The sequence below is a fragment of the Stenella coeruleoalba genome (assembly GCF_951394435.1).
Source record: "Stenella coeruleoalba genome assembly, chromosome: 4".
NCBI lineage: Eukaryota > Metazoa > Chordata > Mammalia > Artiodactyla > Delphinidae > Stenella > Stenella coeruleoalba.
In genome coordinates this window covers 52,349,186-52,366,311 of record NC_137149.1, presented here as the reverse complement: position 1 = coordinate 52,366,311, position 17,126 = coordinate 52,349,186, and the positions used below count along the sequence as shown (strand labels likewise).

The window sequence follows — 17,126 nt, the reverse complement described above, 5'->3', positions numbered from 1 at the left end:
TTAAAGATGTAGAAAGCAAGTTGCCCAATATCACAGAGTAAATTAAGTGACAGACAGAGTTAAGATTTAAACCTAGATGTTGACTACTTAATTAGTTTATAGCATATGGCCCTTCAAAAATAAATATGCTACATGTACTAGCATAGAAGCATTTCAGTTGTTTGGGAGAGGGCAAAGAGAAAAGCATGAGCAAGGATAAGCACAATTTAGGTTGGAATTAGAAATACATACACCATGCAGGTTAAGAGAAAGACTCAGAGTGAGATTAGCTGAATTCAAATCTATGATTTGGTATTGGGTTGGCCAAAAAGTACCTTTGTTTCTTAAGTAAAAATAAAAGACACATTTTTCATTTTCACCAAGAACTTTATTGAACATATTCACTGTTTTGTTCTACTACCTTCTGCCATTTTTCAGGCAACTTCATAATTCCATTTTCCCAAAACTTTTTATCTTTTTGAGCAAAGAACTGTTCCAGGTCCTTTTACAGTCTTCCAAGGAATTGAAATTTTTTCGGTTAAGAGAATTTTGTAAAGACCAAAATAAATGGAAAACCAAAGGTGCAATGTCTTGTGAATACTCGAATGAATCAGAACTTCCCAGCCAAGCTGTAACAGTTTTTGCCTGGTCATCAGAGAAACGTGCAGCCTTGCGTTATCCTGGTGGAAGATTATGCATTTTCTGTTGACTAATTCTGGATGCTTTTTGTTGAGTGTTGCTATCAGCTGGTCTAATTGGGAGCAGTACTTGTTGGAATTAATCGTTTGGTTTTCCGGAAAGAGCTCATAACAGAGGACTCTCTTCCAACCCCACCATTACACGACATCCCCTTCTTTGGATAAAGACTGGCCTTTGGTGTGGTTGGTGGTGGTTCATTTCGCTTGCCCCACGATCTCTTCCGTTCCACATTGTTGTACAGTATCCACTTTTCATCGCTTGTCATAATTTGTTTTAAAAGTGGAACGTTTTCATTACATTTCAGTAGAGAATCGCATGCGGAAATACAGTCAAGAAGGTTTTTATCGTGCTATGTGGAACCCAAACATGAAAGCGATTAACATAACCAAGCTGGTACAAACTATTTTCAGGGCTTGATTCAGATATATTGAGTATGTCTGCTGTTTCCCACGTGGTAGAACATTGATTGTACTCAGTTAATGTCTCGATTTGATTGCTATCAACTTCAACTGGTCTACCTAACTGTGGAGCATCGTCGAGCGAGAAATCTCCAGCACAAAACCATGCAAACCACTTTTGATGTGTTCGATCAATCACAGCACCTTCTCCATACACTGCCCAAATCTTTTTTTGCATTTCAGTTGCATTTTTGCCTTTCTTGAAATAATAAAGCATAATATGCTGAAAATGTTGTTTTTTCTTCCATCTTCAATATTAAAATGGCTAAACAAAAAGTGATCAATTTTTTTTTTTTTTTTTTTTTTTTTTTTTTTTTTTTTGCGGTACGTGAGCTTCTCACTGTCGTGGCCTCTCCCGTTGCGGAGCACAGGCTCCGGACGCGCAGGCTCAGTGGCCATGGCTCACGGGCCCAGTCGCTCCGTGGCATGTGGGATCTTCCCGGATCGGGGCACGAACCCGTGTCCCCTGCATCGGCAGGCGGACTCTCAACCACTGCGCCACCAGGGAAGCCCCAAAATTCACCAATTTTGATAAGTCTTTTTTTAAATGCATGCTGATATGACAGCTGTCACATACAATCTAACAAAACTGTCTCAAATGAAGTTTTAGACAACTAAGCGCTACAAAAGCCATCTTACGGACAAAACTGAACGAACCTTTTGGCCAACCCAATATTTACTTCCTGTGCAGCCCTGAAATTATTTGACTCTCTACACCTCAGTTTCCTTCCTCATCTGTAAAAAGGACACAGTGGTTGTACTGACCTCAAGGAGTTGCTGAAGGGATTAAATGTGGTAATTAACATATAGAAGATACATAGAACAATGCCTGGAATACAGTAAATGACGAATAAATGTTAGTAATTATTACTGTTTTTTAGTTATAAATGGTTATGCCAAAATAACTAAAGATATTAAGTGTGATATTAATAAAGATAAGTATAAGAGGAAGAAACAAATCCCTATGTGATGATCTCCTATTTCCTCTGAAATAAGATCTTCTGAAAGACATGGCGGAGGCACACAGCACTCGAAGAAAAATGATCAATAGAATTTTGTTTTCTTTTTAAAGCAGGATTGCAGTTATAGTTTAAGTGAGCTGTTCATAATCACAGTTATAGGTTTGTGAAACCTAATTTGACTTAAGATTTCTCTACTATATTTGTCATATTTTACATAATTATTAACTTTGATGACTGAAGTCTTAGAATCCCATGTACTTCCTCTTGTTGAGTAATTTAATGCTATATGACATTGTTTATGAACTCCATTTATAAACAATGGGCATCTGTGACTTTGAATATTTTGGTATTTTAGTTAACTCTAAAATATTGAAAAGTGACTTTAATTGAAATAGCACTAAAAATGAGCAAATAATCCAAGTTTCTGTCAGAAGAATTAATAACAAGTAATTCTCATTGATTTTATCCTATAGGATGTTCAATTTTAAATACAATGATTTAGTAGTAATATAAGCAAGGCTGCTGAAGACCGTAGTTTTAAAACACTGAACTATTGGCTAATCTATGATGTGAACTCCAATTATGAAGTTAAAGGCTCTACTCCTGAATCTTTTTCCACAGGAAAGATTTTCTTTTGAACCTTTGAGATTGACTAAATGTACCACTGCAGCATATGATTAAAATAAAACTGCCTCACTAGAATATTTTTACAAAAACCAGGAAGTTTAAGACAATCTTTAAATTACTTCTTCACATATGTATTTAAGAGCAGTTATACTTTATAGAAGCAGCAAATTGAGGTGTGGCCAGAATCTAACTAAGGGCTTAAAATGGTGAAAATTTTAGAGAGAGACACAGTTAACAAATGAAATAAAACTTTTCAGTGAGAATCACGATGCCACTAACCCTTCAAACTAGCTAATAACTCCAACCATTAAGCATCCTTTGGGATCTAACACAGAATTGAACATAAGTTTATTACATGGCTAGTAAGAGATCCACTGCACTCAAAATACAAATGCAAATTGTTTCTTGGTGCTGTGAAATGCTTACAAAATTAGATTAACAACTGAATGCTGATTAAAATATGTGTCTACATTCTTTTTTGGAGCTACCCATTAGATGAAGTCAACAATCATATAGCATGCTTGTGCAATATCACTCCTGCCCCAATAAAAAACATGAGCAAGAGAACTCAGCAATTTGCCTGCTAAGCCTAAACAGCATTTCAAAATGATGCAGTGTTCTGTCTAGGTGCTATCCTAAGGCTAGAAAGCTTATAAATGTTAATAAGATTCAACTGGTTCTTCAGTATATAATAAAGCATCTCCAATTGTGTGCAGTCTCAATCCTCTCTTCAATGCATATGCCATCACATTCATATCTATCCCATTAAAAACTAATGGTTGGGGCTTCCCTGGTGGCACAGTGGTTGAGAGTCCGCCTGCCGATGAAGGGGACACGGGTTCGTGCCCCGGTCCAGGAAGATCCCACGTGCCGCGGAGTGGCTGGGCCCATGAGCCATGGCCACTGAGCCTGCGCGTCCGGAGCCTGTGCTCCGCAACGGGAGAGGCCACAACAGTGAGAGGCCCGCATACCGCAAAAAACAAACAAACAAAAAAAGCTAATGGTTACTGCAAATATCATATGATATTGCTTATATATGGAATCTAAAATAAAAGGGTACAAATGAACTTATTTACAAAACAGAAGTAGAGTCACAGATGTAGAAAACAAACTTATGGTTACCAGGGGATGGGGGGGAGGGATAAACTGGGAGATTGGGATTGACATATACACACTACTATATATATAAAAAATAGATAATTAATAAGAACCTGCTGTATAGCACAAGGAACTCTACTCAATACTCTGTAATGGCCTACATGGGAAAAGAATTTTAAAAACAAAACCAAAAAAGAGCAGATATATGTATATGTATAACCGATTCACTCTGCTGTACACCTGAAACTAACACAACACTGTAAATCAACTATACGCCAATAAAAAATTAAAAAAAGAAAACCTAATGGTTACTGTATCTATTAGAATGGGAGAAGGATCAGAAAATGAGGTTTCCGAGAAAATTCATAAAAGTGTTTAGTAGGTTCACAATGCACAATTCTGAAGCTCACAATTGAACTAAATTCTAATTATTCAATAAAATTCATAGGTCTACATATTTAAAACTGTCATTATACCAAGATACTATATGCACCCTATACTTATCAAGATCCATTTTCCTCTACTAATCTGATGTATTGATAGAATATACAAAACTTCAGGAATTATCTACTACAGAAAGAAGGCCCATCTTTAAACATGAGTGACTTAAGAAAATTCATAATGTATATTTACATTATGCAATCAAAATAACCAGTTTTCAGCAGAAATGACAAGTCAGCTAACAATTACTCAGAGACTGATTATGATTTAAAGATTAAGTTCTATCCCGCCCTTTTGCAGTAGGGAATGGTGAGACAGGCCGGTACAAATTTTTTATCTTTACTTGTAATCTATTTTTTGAAATTTTATTTATTTATTTATCTTTGGCTGCTTTGGATCTTCGTTGCTGCGTGCGGGCTTTCTGTAGTTGCGGCGAGCAGGGGCTACCCTTCATTGTGGTGTGCAGGTCTCTCATTGCAGTGGCTTCTCTTGTTGCGGAGCTCGGGCTCTAGGTGCACGGGCTTCAGTAGTTGTGACTCGTGGGCTCTAAAGCACAGGCTCAGTAGTTGTGGTGCACCGGCTTAGTTGCTCCATGGTACATGGGATTTTCTGGGGCCAGGGCTCGAACCCGTGTGCCCTGCATTGGCAGGTGGATTCTTAACCACGGAGCCACCAGGGAAATCCCTTGTAATCTATTTTTAAAACAAGATATCTATTGACGTGTTGACAACTGAAAACCAGAAATAAATTGGATCAAACAAGTTTAGGCCACTCTTCCATAAAACACTTTCATAATAGGTGCCCACTATATTTAACAATGCAAAAACAAAAAAATCTAAAACCTTAAGTACCCTAGGAACACCTCTGATTTTATGAAGTACTGACTTAATTCCTCATTGTAACAAAGAATCACTGTTATCCAATTTCTCTTTTTGATATTATAGGTTGTCAATATCTCATTTGCATGAGTAGGTTTCTCAAATTTTTTGCACACTATATAAAGCATAGTTTTGATTAAATGTGATCATCAACCCTGTTATATATTTAAAAGAAACAAGTTGTAATTCTGGACTTTTTTTAAGTAACAAGCAAAGGTTAGCTTATATAAAGGTGATTACCCTTTTCTTCTATTATGTATGCTTCTCCCTCATATTGGGATTGGTGAACAAAACACAAAAACCTATGTGCTGGATTTCCCTGGTGGTGCAGTGGTTAAGAATCCGCCTGCCAACGCAGGGGACATGGGTTCCAGCCCTGGTCCGGGAAGATCCCATATGCCGCGGAGCAACTAAGCCCGTGTGCCACAACTACTGAGCCTGTGCTCTAGAGCCCGCGAGCCACAACTACTGAGCCCACGTGCCACAACTACTGAAGTCCACGTGCCTAGAGCCTGTGCTCCGCAACAAGAGAAGCCACTGCAACGAGAAGCCCACACACCACAACGAAGAGTAGTCCCCACTCACCACAACTAGAGAAAGGTCGTGCACAGCAACAAAGACGCAATGCAGCCAAACATAAATTGGGAAGAAAAAAAAAAATCTATGTGCCATCATTAGTAATGCTCATATAATACTATGGCTCAAGAAAACTTACACTGCCCAAAGTATCTATGTTGTAAGTATAATTTTAGGCTAGCAAACTCATTTGACTTTAATTTCACTAGCTTTCCCTTTCTAAGATAACAATGATCTTTTATTCAAAATAGAAAGAGCTAGGGAGAATATTATTATAGCTAAATCTATTTTCATATACCTGGCAGTGTGAGGATTTTTTTAATTTTGCCATCAATCACTAAACATAGCACTTCCTACCTATAAATAGTATTAAGATTCCCACATATCCTCCAATCCATTTGAATTTTCAAATAAGTAAAAAACCTGCATACACTTTACACACTTCTTTCACTTCTTTTTTGCTCATGGTGGAGATGTAATATTGTTTTCCCCACAACAGATACATTTCCTTCTATATTAACCAATCTGTTAAGGAAGTATATGACTACAAATGTATTGAGGACAAACATGATAATATCAAAACTTCACCATATTAACACCTTTTCTAGCTAACAGATGATTCACGTGAGAAAAACCAAGTCAAAAATCAAAAGGCGGGGGCTTCCCTGGTGGCGCAGTGGTTGAGAGTCCACCTGCCGATGCAGGGGACATGGGTTCGTGCCCCGGTCCGGGAAGATCCCACATGCCACGGAGCGGCTGGGCCTGTGAGCCAAGGCTACTGAGCCTGCGCGTCCGGAGCCTGTGCTCCGCAACGGGAGAGGCCACAACAGTGAGAGGCCTGCGTACCGCAAAAAAAAAAAAAAAACAAAAGGCAGGTGTGGAAGGATAAGAAACAACTTTTTTGAATATAGAACAACTTAGTAATTACACTGCTAGAATACTGTCTAGTAACAATATTAGAACTTCCAAGTTTAAAAACATAGAGCTGGATGGAAAAGCAAGCTCAAGTAATGTGGGAAAAACACCTTTTCTAGCTAACAGATGCTTTACACGAGAAAAACCAAGTCAAAAAGCAAAAGGCGGGTGTGGAAGGATAAGAAAAAACCTTTTTGAATATAGAACAACTTAGTAATTACACTGCTAGACTACTGTCTAGTAACGATATTAGAACTTCCGAGTTTAAAAACATAGAGCTAGATGGAAAAGCAAGCTCAAGTAGTGTGGGAAACTATTCTGCCCTTGGGTGTAGAACTAAAAGTAATTTCCTCTATTTTTTTGTATTTCACAAATTTTTTGCTTCATGCAGAAACAATATTACAATAAATTAACTCAAAACACACTGGTGTGGTATTTGCAGGAAAAATGTAGAAAAGAAAGCATGAACAATTCAAACTCATAATTAAGCCAAACTCTGCACCAAATCTGCTGTAAACAGTATACAGTTCAAAAAAGTACTAGAATTCTTGAAACATGATTCAAGATACTGAAATTAAACAACATTTGATGGGAAAATTAGGAAACCTGATTCATATACTCAAGAATCCATACCTGATCATTCCACCAGGAGAAAGAAACAAATAGGTGATATACACTATCACTATAATCTATGCTAAAATATAATACGAAAAGCAAAGCAAGTGGTACTAGGAAGCTGTTTAGTAATTTACTCGCAAAAATAGAAGATGCTAGTTAGAAAGGACTACACATAACATACCGTCTTTGTCTCTAGATTCATTCATTCACCTAGTATGTACAAAATATAGGTACTTGGTATACATCAGTGAACAAAAGAAACACAAAATCCATGTCCTTATGGAACTTACATGCTACTAAGACAAATGGACAATGGCATATGTTCAAAGATATTATCTATATAGTTTATAAAACAAAAATGTAAGAAACAACTTAAATATTGTACTTATTGAATATGATTTAAAAGATTAATATTAGACTAATCTAAAAAATATATTTAAAGTAAATATGTAACTTATTTTTACTTCTAAAAGCTTATTCATTCTATACGTATGGCAGAAAACAGCCTACGTATTAAGTCACATAACTTTGAGCAAGACATGTCACCCTTTGTCGCATTTCAACTTCTAGCTTTGAAACTACTCTTACTTTAAGAACCATATTTAATGGCAATAATGCTCAAAACCTGTCAGGGTGTAACTAGTGGTCTTGGATACTGTAACAAAGACAATCAAGGCAGGAGACTGGATACTGTAACAAAGACAATCAAGGCATGATGTAGTCTCCGAAACCATCACATTTATTAAGCATGTTTCTATTAGAACAAGTATCCTATGGGGTAGACTTCAAAGACATGCCACACTTGCAGTTGACCCCATCAGGTGGAGAACATGCTCCCCTTCTTACTAGTATACTGGGTAGAGAACATTTGAAAAGCACTGCTTCCTTAATTTTTAAAGTCCCTTTATCCTACCTTTTCTTTTTCAATTAAAACCACAACAACAACAAACTTAACAGTCTGTCAGCAGTTTGTGTAAAGAATCAGGAAGAGTGGAAAGATACAAAGAATGAGTGACTGGGACCATCATTTCCAGCTATTCTCAGCATCTGGCTTTTTAGGTATCTCCAATATTATTATTACCAGGTTAGGGTAAAGATGTCTTTTCTAAAAGCCATACCTGAGGAGGGATTTCCCCCAATTAAATCTGCAACAGCCATAAGCCTCACCACCCAGTTAGCACAACTGAGTTATGAGAACACTGGCATCCATTAACATCACATATAAAGATCTTATATGAAAAGTATATGTCTTAAAACCTATGGCTCAACAAGAGGGAGCAATGAGACACTGAGCAAAGTACTCCAATTTCATGTCAAGAGACTGAATAGGACAAATTGACATCAAATGCCTCCTAACGTGATGCATAAGAGCACAATATCACTTCTGTGATATCACTGACAAAAAAAAACACAGAACTTGAATCTAAACGTGAGGAAACATAATATACCTAAATTGTGGAATAGTCAACAAAGTAAGTAGACTGTACTTTTCAGAGCATCAAGGTTGTGAAAAACAAGCAAAAAACTGAGAAACTGGCCCAGATTAGAAGGGACTAAAGATACATGATCACTGAATACAACAGACTATCCAGAATTTACTCTGCTATAAAAGGACATTATTTAGACAAGTAACAAAATCTGCATAAAACGGTAGATTAGAAAATAGGATATCAATTTTAATTTCTGGTTTTGACAGCTGTACAGGGGTTCAATAAGAGAATGTCCTTATTTTTTAGAAACACTGTAGTGTTTAGGGAGAAAACGGCATGATGCCTAATTACCTTCAAAGGGTTCAGGGAAAATAAGTATATATGTGCATGCGTGTGTGTGTGTGTGCGTGCATGTGTAGATACACAAAAGGATGATGCAAATGTGGTAAAATGTTAATGACTGACGTATCTGGCTGAACTTCTCTGTAATATTCTTGCAATTCTTCTGTAAACTGAAATTATATCAAAACAAAAAAGGCCACAATCAGAGAAGCACTAATCTCCTGATCAAGTTGCTGGCCTGACCCTAATTGCCACAGAACCTGGTGGTGACAAACCTATCAAAAAACATTCAATGAAGTTGACACATAAGACACTCTATGGCCAGCTTCCTGGCATAGCTCTTATGTTCTTACGACAATCATTTAAGAATTGTTAGGACTTCCCTGGTGGTGCAGTGGTTAAGAGTCCACCTGCCCATGCAGGGGATACGGGTTCAATCCCTGGTCTGGGAAGATCCCACATGCCGCGGAGCAACTAAGGCCGTGCACCACAACTACTGAGCCCACGTGCCAGCCACAACTACTGAAGCCCACGCGCCTAGAGCCTGTGCTCCGCAACAAGAGAAACCACCACAATGAGAAGCCCGCGCACTGCAAGGAAGAGTAGCCCCTGCTCGCTGTAACTAGAAAAAGCCCACGTGCAGCAACAAAGACCCAACGCAGCCAAAAATAAATAAATAAGTAAATTTATATTAAAAAAAAAGAATCGTTGCTGTAGATTTAAAGTTTGATAATACCCGTTGTTGACGTACAAGTAGAGAAACAGGAATTCTCATGCACTGATGGGAGTTTAAATTTGTAAAATCTTTTGGGAAGACATTTGGCAGTGTCTATTATAATTCAAGATGTGCGTTTCCTTGAATTCTTAGCCATTTCTATTCTGGAAATTTATTATATAGGTACACATAAACTGTGACTATGCAAAAATTTGTATACGAAGATATTCAATAAAACATCATTTGGGGCTGCCCTGGTGGCGCAGTGGTTAAGAATCCACCTGCCAATGCAGAGGACACGGGGTTCGAGCCCTGGTCTGGGAAGATCCCACATGCTGCGGAGCAAATAAGCCCATGCACCACAACTACTGAGCCTGCACTCTAGAGCCCGCAAGCCACAACTACTGAGCCCGCATGCCGCAACGACTGAAGTCCGCGTTCCTAGAGCCCGTGCTCCTCAACAAGAGAAGCCACCGCAAGGAGAAGCCCCTGCACCGCAACAAAGAGTAGCCCTGACTCACCGCAACTAGAGAAAGCCTGTGTGCAGCAATGAAGACCCAAAGCAGCCAATTTATTTTAAAAAAGCATCATTTCTATTAACAAAAAATTTTTTAAATCCATGTGTACAATTAGGAATAGATTGCTGGTTACACATAGCACCTCCCAGTCGTGCCCGCCCCCCCCCCCCCCGCCACACACACACAAGGAGAGAAAAAAGAGAGAAAGAAAAGGGGGGGGAAGCTATCCAATTAGTAGCATTGATCTTTTTCTTCCCCCCACCCCACCCACCCCCGGCCATGCCGTGCGGCATGCGGGATCTTAGTTCCCCGACCAAGGATCGAACCTGTGCACCCTGCAGTGGAAGGAAGGAGTCCTTACCACTGGACCACCAGGGAATTCCGAGTAACATTAATTTTGAATGAGGAAATGAGATCTACATTTTCATCCCCTTTCCCCAAGTGCATATATAAAACAACACACAAATACATACACCCTGCTACGCCCAGTATTAGTGATAATGGTGGGCAGCAGCAAAAATTCCATTTTGCTCTAGAATGTATTATACAATTTGACAGATGTTTTATTCATTACTAATTAAGTTTGGCTTAGGTAAACAGCAAAATAAAATTTCAGTATCTAGACATCAGTTAAAGCCACTCATACACCAAGTCTAGAATACAGATGGCTTAAAATAGAAACAGAGAAAAACATGTAAGTTAAAAATTTACCCCCATGGGGACATATGTATATGTATAACGGATTCACTTTGTTATAAAGCAGAAACTAACACACCATTGTAAAGCTATTATACGCCAATAAAGATGTTAAAAAAAAAATTTACCCCCAAAATGGTCTCAGTAAGCAAATTTCACTAGGGGAAACATTTTAGAAAAAAGTATTCCAGACCCAAATAAAGAACACACCTTTATGGAAAACATACTTCCAAAAAAGGAAAACATAACACAACATAAAGAATTTTAAAGAGGCTCCAATCTTAACCGTCTGTTTAATTTTTGCTAAGAACTTCTTCAGACACCTCACTTGATCTTATGCACTGCCTTTTAAGACAGTGTTTAAGAGGTGAGAAGCGTCATCTGATGAGAGCACACACACAGTTTCTCACCAATGCAAGTCATGGGACAGGCAGCCACATATTGCGGTAAGGGCATGGACTCAGGAGCTAGATTGCTTAAGCTCACATTCCACCTTTAAAGCAAACTAGTGGAAGTTACTTAAACTCTCTGTGTCTCATTTTTCTCAACTGAAAACACAGATGAAAGTATGTCCATGTAGGATTCTTGCAAGAATTTTAAAAGTTCGTAAGTGTACAGCACCAAAAAGAGTTCTAGGCCCTGAGTAAGCACTAGACAAAACACCACTACTGCTTCAAGAGTGGATTACTGAATATTTACCCTAAGAAACATGGTAAAACTGAAATAGGCCCTTCAAAACAAATACATATTTATATTGCTTTAAAATATATATAATCATACATCTCACAAAGAGATTAATATCCAGAATACATAAAGAACTATAACTCAACAATATCTGATTTACAAATAGGCAAAGGACTTGAAGAGATAAGAAGATATGTATCTCCAAGAAGATATACAAATAGCCTATAAGCACATAAAAGAAGCTCAACGTTACTAATCATTAGGGAAATGCAAATCAAAACCGTAATGATACCACTTCACACCCATCAGGATGCCTATTATCAAAAAAAACAAAAAATAACAAGTGTTGGTGAGGATGTGGGAAAATCTGAACCCTTGCATGTTGCTGGTGGAAATATAAAATGGTGCAGCCACTGTGGAAAACAGTATGGCAATATCTCCAAAATTAAATGTACAATTACTACATGATCTACCAATTCCACTTCTGGGTATATACCCAAAAGAAGTAAAAGCAGAATTTCAAATAGATACTTGTACACCAATGTTCAGAGCAGCATTATTCACAATAGGCAAAAGGTGGAAATAACCCAAATGCCCACCGATGGATGGACAGATGTGGTATACACATACAATTAAATATTATTCCACCTTAAAAAAAATTCTGACATACGCTACGTACAATATGGATGAACCTTGAATACATTGTGCTAAATAAAATAAGACACACACAAAAGGACAAATATCCTATGATTCCACTTATATGAGGGACCTAGAGTATTCAAATTCAGTAGAATGGTGGTTGCCACGGACTGATGCCAGGGGTGAGGGTAAGGGAGCATGGAGAGTTATTGTCTAATGGGTACAGTTTGGGACGATAAAAAAGTTTTGGAGATGGATGGTGATGGTGGTTGTGCAATAATATGAACGTACTTAATGCAACTGAACTGCACACTTAAAAATGTTTAAAATGGTAAATTTTATGTTTTATATATATTCTACCGCTCAAGTAGTACATTTAGTTTTGCTTAAACTATGGCTTAGTGAGGGATAATAGCTCAGCTTTGAGGGGTATCCTATGTTACTGCCTGGTTAGGTGGCGGCAGCTGTCCAGTAACTTAGAAAAAAACAAACAAGTGGGTGCCACAACAAACAAAAGAAAACCATGAGGAGTATATGTACATATATAAAAATGGTTTCTACTACCATCAAGGCAAAGATACAAAAGGAAAGAGAGAAATCTGTCCTAGAATCTACACCTCCCAAGGTAGCGCAGCCCAGAAAGCATGCAAACAATCCATCGAAGACTGTTTGGGGCTGAACATCTCCCATGGAAAATGCCAAGTGATCATGGAAAGCAGCTTGTACATGAGATGAAATCACATAGTTTTTGTCATCGCACCCCCCCATTACTTCTCACCCCCACCTCAAATTATAAGCAGTGAAGATCTTTTTTCTCCACAAAACTTCTGCCAAATATGTTAAGGGTGTCAGTTCTCTGAAGTCATTTGAAAATTCTTTGCAGGAAGAAAGAAATCTGATATTAATCAGAAGTTATTAATTTTCTCTCATCTTTTGAAATGCTCTTTCCAATCCTAGTGAGACTTTTAAAAAAAAAGGAAGGAAAAAAAAGCCAATAAAAGTAAATGGGGCTTTTTCCCCCCTTATGCCCTTATCTAAAATGAAATTTAGAAAGCCATAGATAATAACTATCCATAATAGGATTTCTTCACCTGTTCTCCTTGGGTCCTATTCTTGAAAAGGTATGCAACATTTAGTGTGTAGTTCATTTATCTAGGAAGGGATCCAGTTACCTATATGCTAACCACTGTTCAGGACAGGTGTTTGGCACTGAGAGATCAGATCCCCAAGAAATGACCATCAATGGTTTCTGGTAGGGAAGCTTGACTATAGCAGAAAGGACCAAAGAGATTTTTAGTGGGGAAGCATATAAGGAAGATGAATAAGTTACATTTCAGGAGACCTCTCAAAGTAAGTTCTTGACTCCATGGAATAAACAAACTATGGGAAAATAGGTGATTTTCAGTTAAAAAAGAAAGCTACTAAGTCAAAAGACTTTGCAATTTTAAAGCTGGGCTCTATATTGATTCCTAACACCCTAGAAATAAAAATTTCCGAGTAACTGTTGAGGAATCAAAGGATTAAACTTGGTAGAGAGAAACCAGGCATTGTACTACTTAGCTCCCATCACACGGAAAGTATGAGTAGAAAAAAATATTTCCCTGTAAAAGTTAGGTCCAGTGGACCTCTCTCTAAATTAATTGATTCAGCCTGTGGAATGGAATAGCCTCAGAAGCAACATCATGCAATGAGGTGGTACATGAAGGCCCAAGACTTTTCCTTAATGAAAGTACACCTGAGAATATAGTGATACTGATAAACCATTGACAACAGTTTAAAATACATGCTTGTTGACTTGAGATTATCACTGCACATGTTCAAAAGTAGTAAGAACGCTATACCCCCCCAAATGTGTATACATGGGTACCAAAAGACATCTACAACAATGTCCACAGCATCATCAGACATAATAACCACAATCAGAAACTCAAATGACCACTGTCAAAGGATCAAATAAATTATAGAATAATCATACAATAGAGTGCTATTCAGTAATGAAAGTGAACAAATTATCATTACATATGCAATAATGTTGATTACTAGCAAAACAAGTCAGATTCAAAAAGGTACAAGAATTGTATGGTTCTATTTATATGAAATTCAAAACAAAAAAAGCAAAACTAATCTACTGTACTCACAAGAATACAGGTTACCTTTGAGAGGGAGGTACAGACACTAGGAGGAGCTATAAGAAGGGTCCCTGAAGAGCTAGTAATATTCTGTAACTTCATCTGTGCGATGGCCACCCATGTATATTCACTTTGTGAAAATTTACTTTATTGTACATTTATGATTTGTGTGCTTTGCTTTTCTGTAGGTATATTACTTTAATTGATAAATATATTTCTAGATATATAAATATCTAAGTTTCTTGAATGAATGGATGGTTTTGAAAAAAAGTTCTTTCCTAGACTTTATTCCTATTGTCTTCAAATTGTATTTTAACATCAAAATTTAGAAGCCAGTGATTTCTAGTCCTCGGCTATACCATTCCCGAATGTATGTATTTCATATCAAGAAAGGTTAGTATAAGGGTATAAGTCCTGACAAAATTGGTCTTCTTCTCTCCATCCAAACTGCAGATCAGAATTTACAATCTCCTCTCCTAATTAGTAGGCAAAAAATCAGGATCAACTATGGTCCTCTGTTGGGGCAAACCTATTCCAGAGTAGGCACTTAAAAAAAAAAAAAATCACTAATTATGCAGTGTCACAGAAAAAGGTTGAATATGTACTAGGATTAGAATCTTCCTATTTGTTAATTTTTAAACTGGCTTCCTATGCCTCCCTCAACTAAAACCAAGATGAAGAAAAGGATAGAGAGAGTGGCATAATTAATTGTTTTCCTACAGTCTCACTCCTTTGTTCTTTCATTAACATTTAACATATTAAAGTGCCTACTGTATGTTAGGCACTGTGGTAGACACTTGGAACGTACAACAGCAAATAAGAAACATGATCCCTATGCAGACAGAATACACTACAACAGCAGGATCAGGCTATGCACTGTGCATGCATATCTCACTTCACACACACACGTCAATCTTATTAAGGTAGGTGCTATTATCCGCATTACAAGATCAGCTTAGAAACCACCTTGCCCAAATTGACACAATGATAAATTTGGTTTAAAATGTAACTAGAGAGATAGCCTCATCCACCACAGAGCAGATAGCAGAAGCAAGAACTACAATCCTGCAGCCTGTGGAACAAAAACCACATTCACAGAAAGATAGACAAGATGAAAAGCCAGAGGGCTATGTACCAGATGAAGGAAGAAGATAAAACCCCAGAAAAACAACTAAATGAAGTGGAGATAGGAAACCTTCCAGAAAAAGAATTCAGAATAATGATAGTGAAGATGATCCAGGACCTCAGAAAAAGAATGGAGGCAAAGATCGAGAAGATGCAAGAAATGTTTAACAAAGGTCTAGAAGAATTAAAGAACAAACAAACAGAGATGAACAATACAATAACTGAAATGAAAAATACACTAGAAGGAATCAATAGCAGAATAACTGAGGCAGAAGAACGGATAAGTGACCTGGAAGACAGATGGTGGAATTAACTGCTGCAGAACAGAATAAAGAAAAAAGAATTAAAAGAAATAAAGACAGCCTAAGAGACCTCTGGGACATTAAACACAACAACATTCACATTATAGGGGTACAAGAAGGGAAGAGAGAGAGAAAGGACCCGAGAAAATATTTGAAGAGATTATAGTCGAAAACTTCCCTAACATGGGAAAGGAAACAGCCACCCAAGTCCAGGAAGTGCAGACTCCCATACAGGATAAACCCAAGAAGAAACATGCCGAGACACACAGTAATCAAATTGGCAAAAATTAAAGACAAAAGAAAAATTATTGAAAGCAGCAAGGGAAAAACGACAAATAACATACAAGGGAACTTCCATAAGGTTAACAGCTGATTTCTCAGCAGAAACTCTACAAACCAGAAGGGAGTGGCATGACATATTTAAAGTGATGAAAAGGAAGAACCAACAACCAAGATTACTCTACCCGGCAAGGATCTCATTCAGAGCCGATGGAGAAATCAAAAGCTTTACAGACAAGCAAAAGCTAAGAGAATTCAGCACCAACAAACCAGCTCTACAACAAATGCTAAAGGAACTTCTCTAAGTGGGAAACACAAGAGAAGAAAAGGACCTACAAAAACAAACCCAAAACAATTAAGAAAATGGTAATAGGAACATACATATAGATAATTACCTTAAACGTGAATGGATTAAATGCTCCAACCAAAAGACAAAGGCTTGCTGAATGGATACAAAAACAAGACCCATATATATGCTGTCTACAAGAGACCCACTTCAGACCTAGGGACACATACAGACTGAAAGTGAGGGGATGGAAAAATATATTCCATGCAAAAAGAAATCAAAAGAAAGCTGGAGTAGCAATACTCATATCAGATAAAATAGACTTTAAAATAAAGAATGTTACAAGAGACAAGGAAGGACACTACACAATGATCGAGGGATCAATCCAAGAAGAAGATATAACAATTATAAATATATATGCACCCAACATAGGAGCACCTCAACACATAAGGCAACTGCTAACAGCTCTAAAAGAGGAAATGGACAGTAACACAATAGTGGGGGACCATAACACCTCACTTATACCAATGGACAGATCATCCAAACAGAAAATTAATAAGGAAACACAAGCTTTAAATGCAACAACAGACCAGATAGATTTAATTGATATTTATAGAACATTCTATCCAAAAACCACAGATTACACTTTCTTCTCAAGTGCGCACGGAGCATTCTCCAGGATAGATCACGTCTTGGGTCACAAATCAAGCCTCAGTAAATTTAAGAAAAC

General features: G+C 37.6%; 1 protein-coding gene across 5 annotated transcripts in view; it reads right to left on the bottom strand.

Annotated features, from left to right (window-relative positions):
* Positions 1-17,126, bottom strand: part of LOC307185311 (recombining binding protein suppressor of hairless) — a 233,090-nt gene that overhangs the window by 45,386 nt on the left and 170,578 nt on the right. The window lies entirely within an intron of this gene.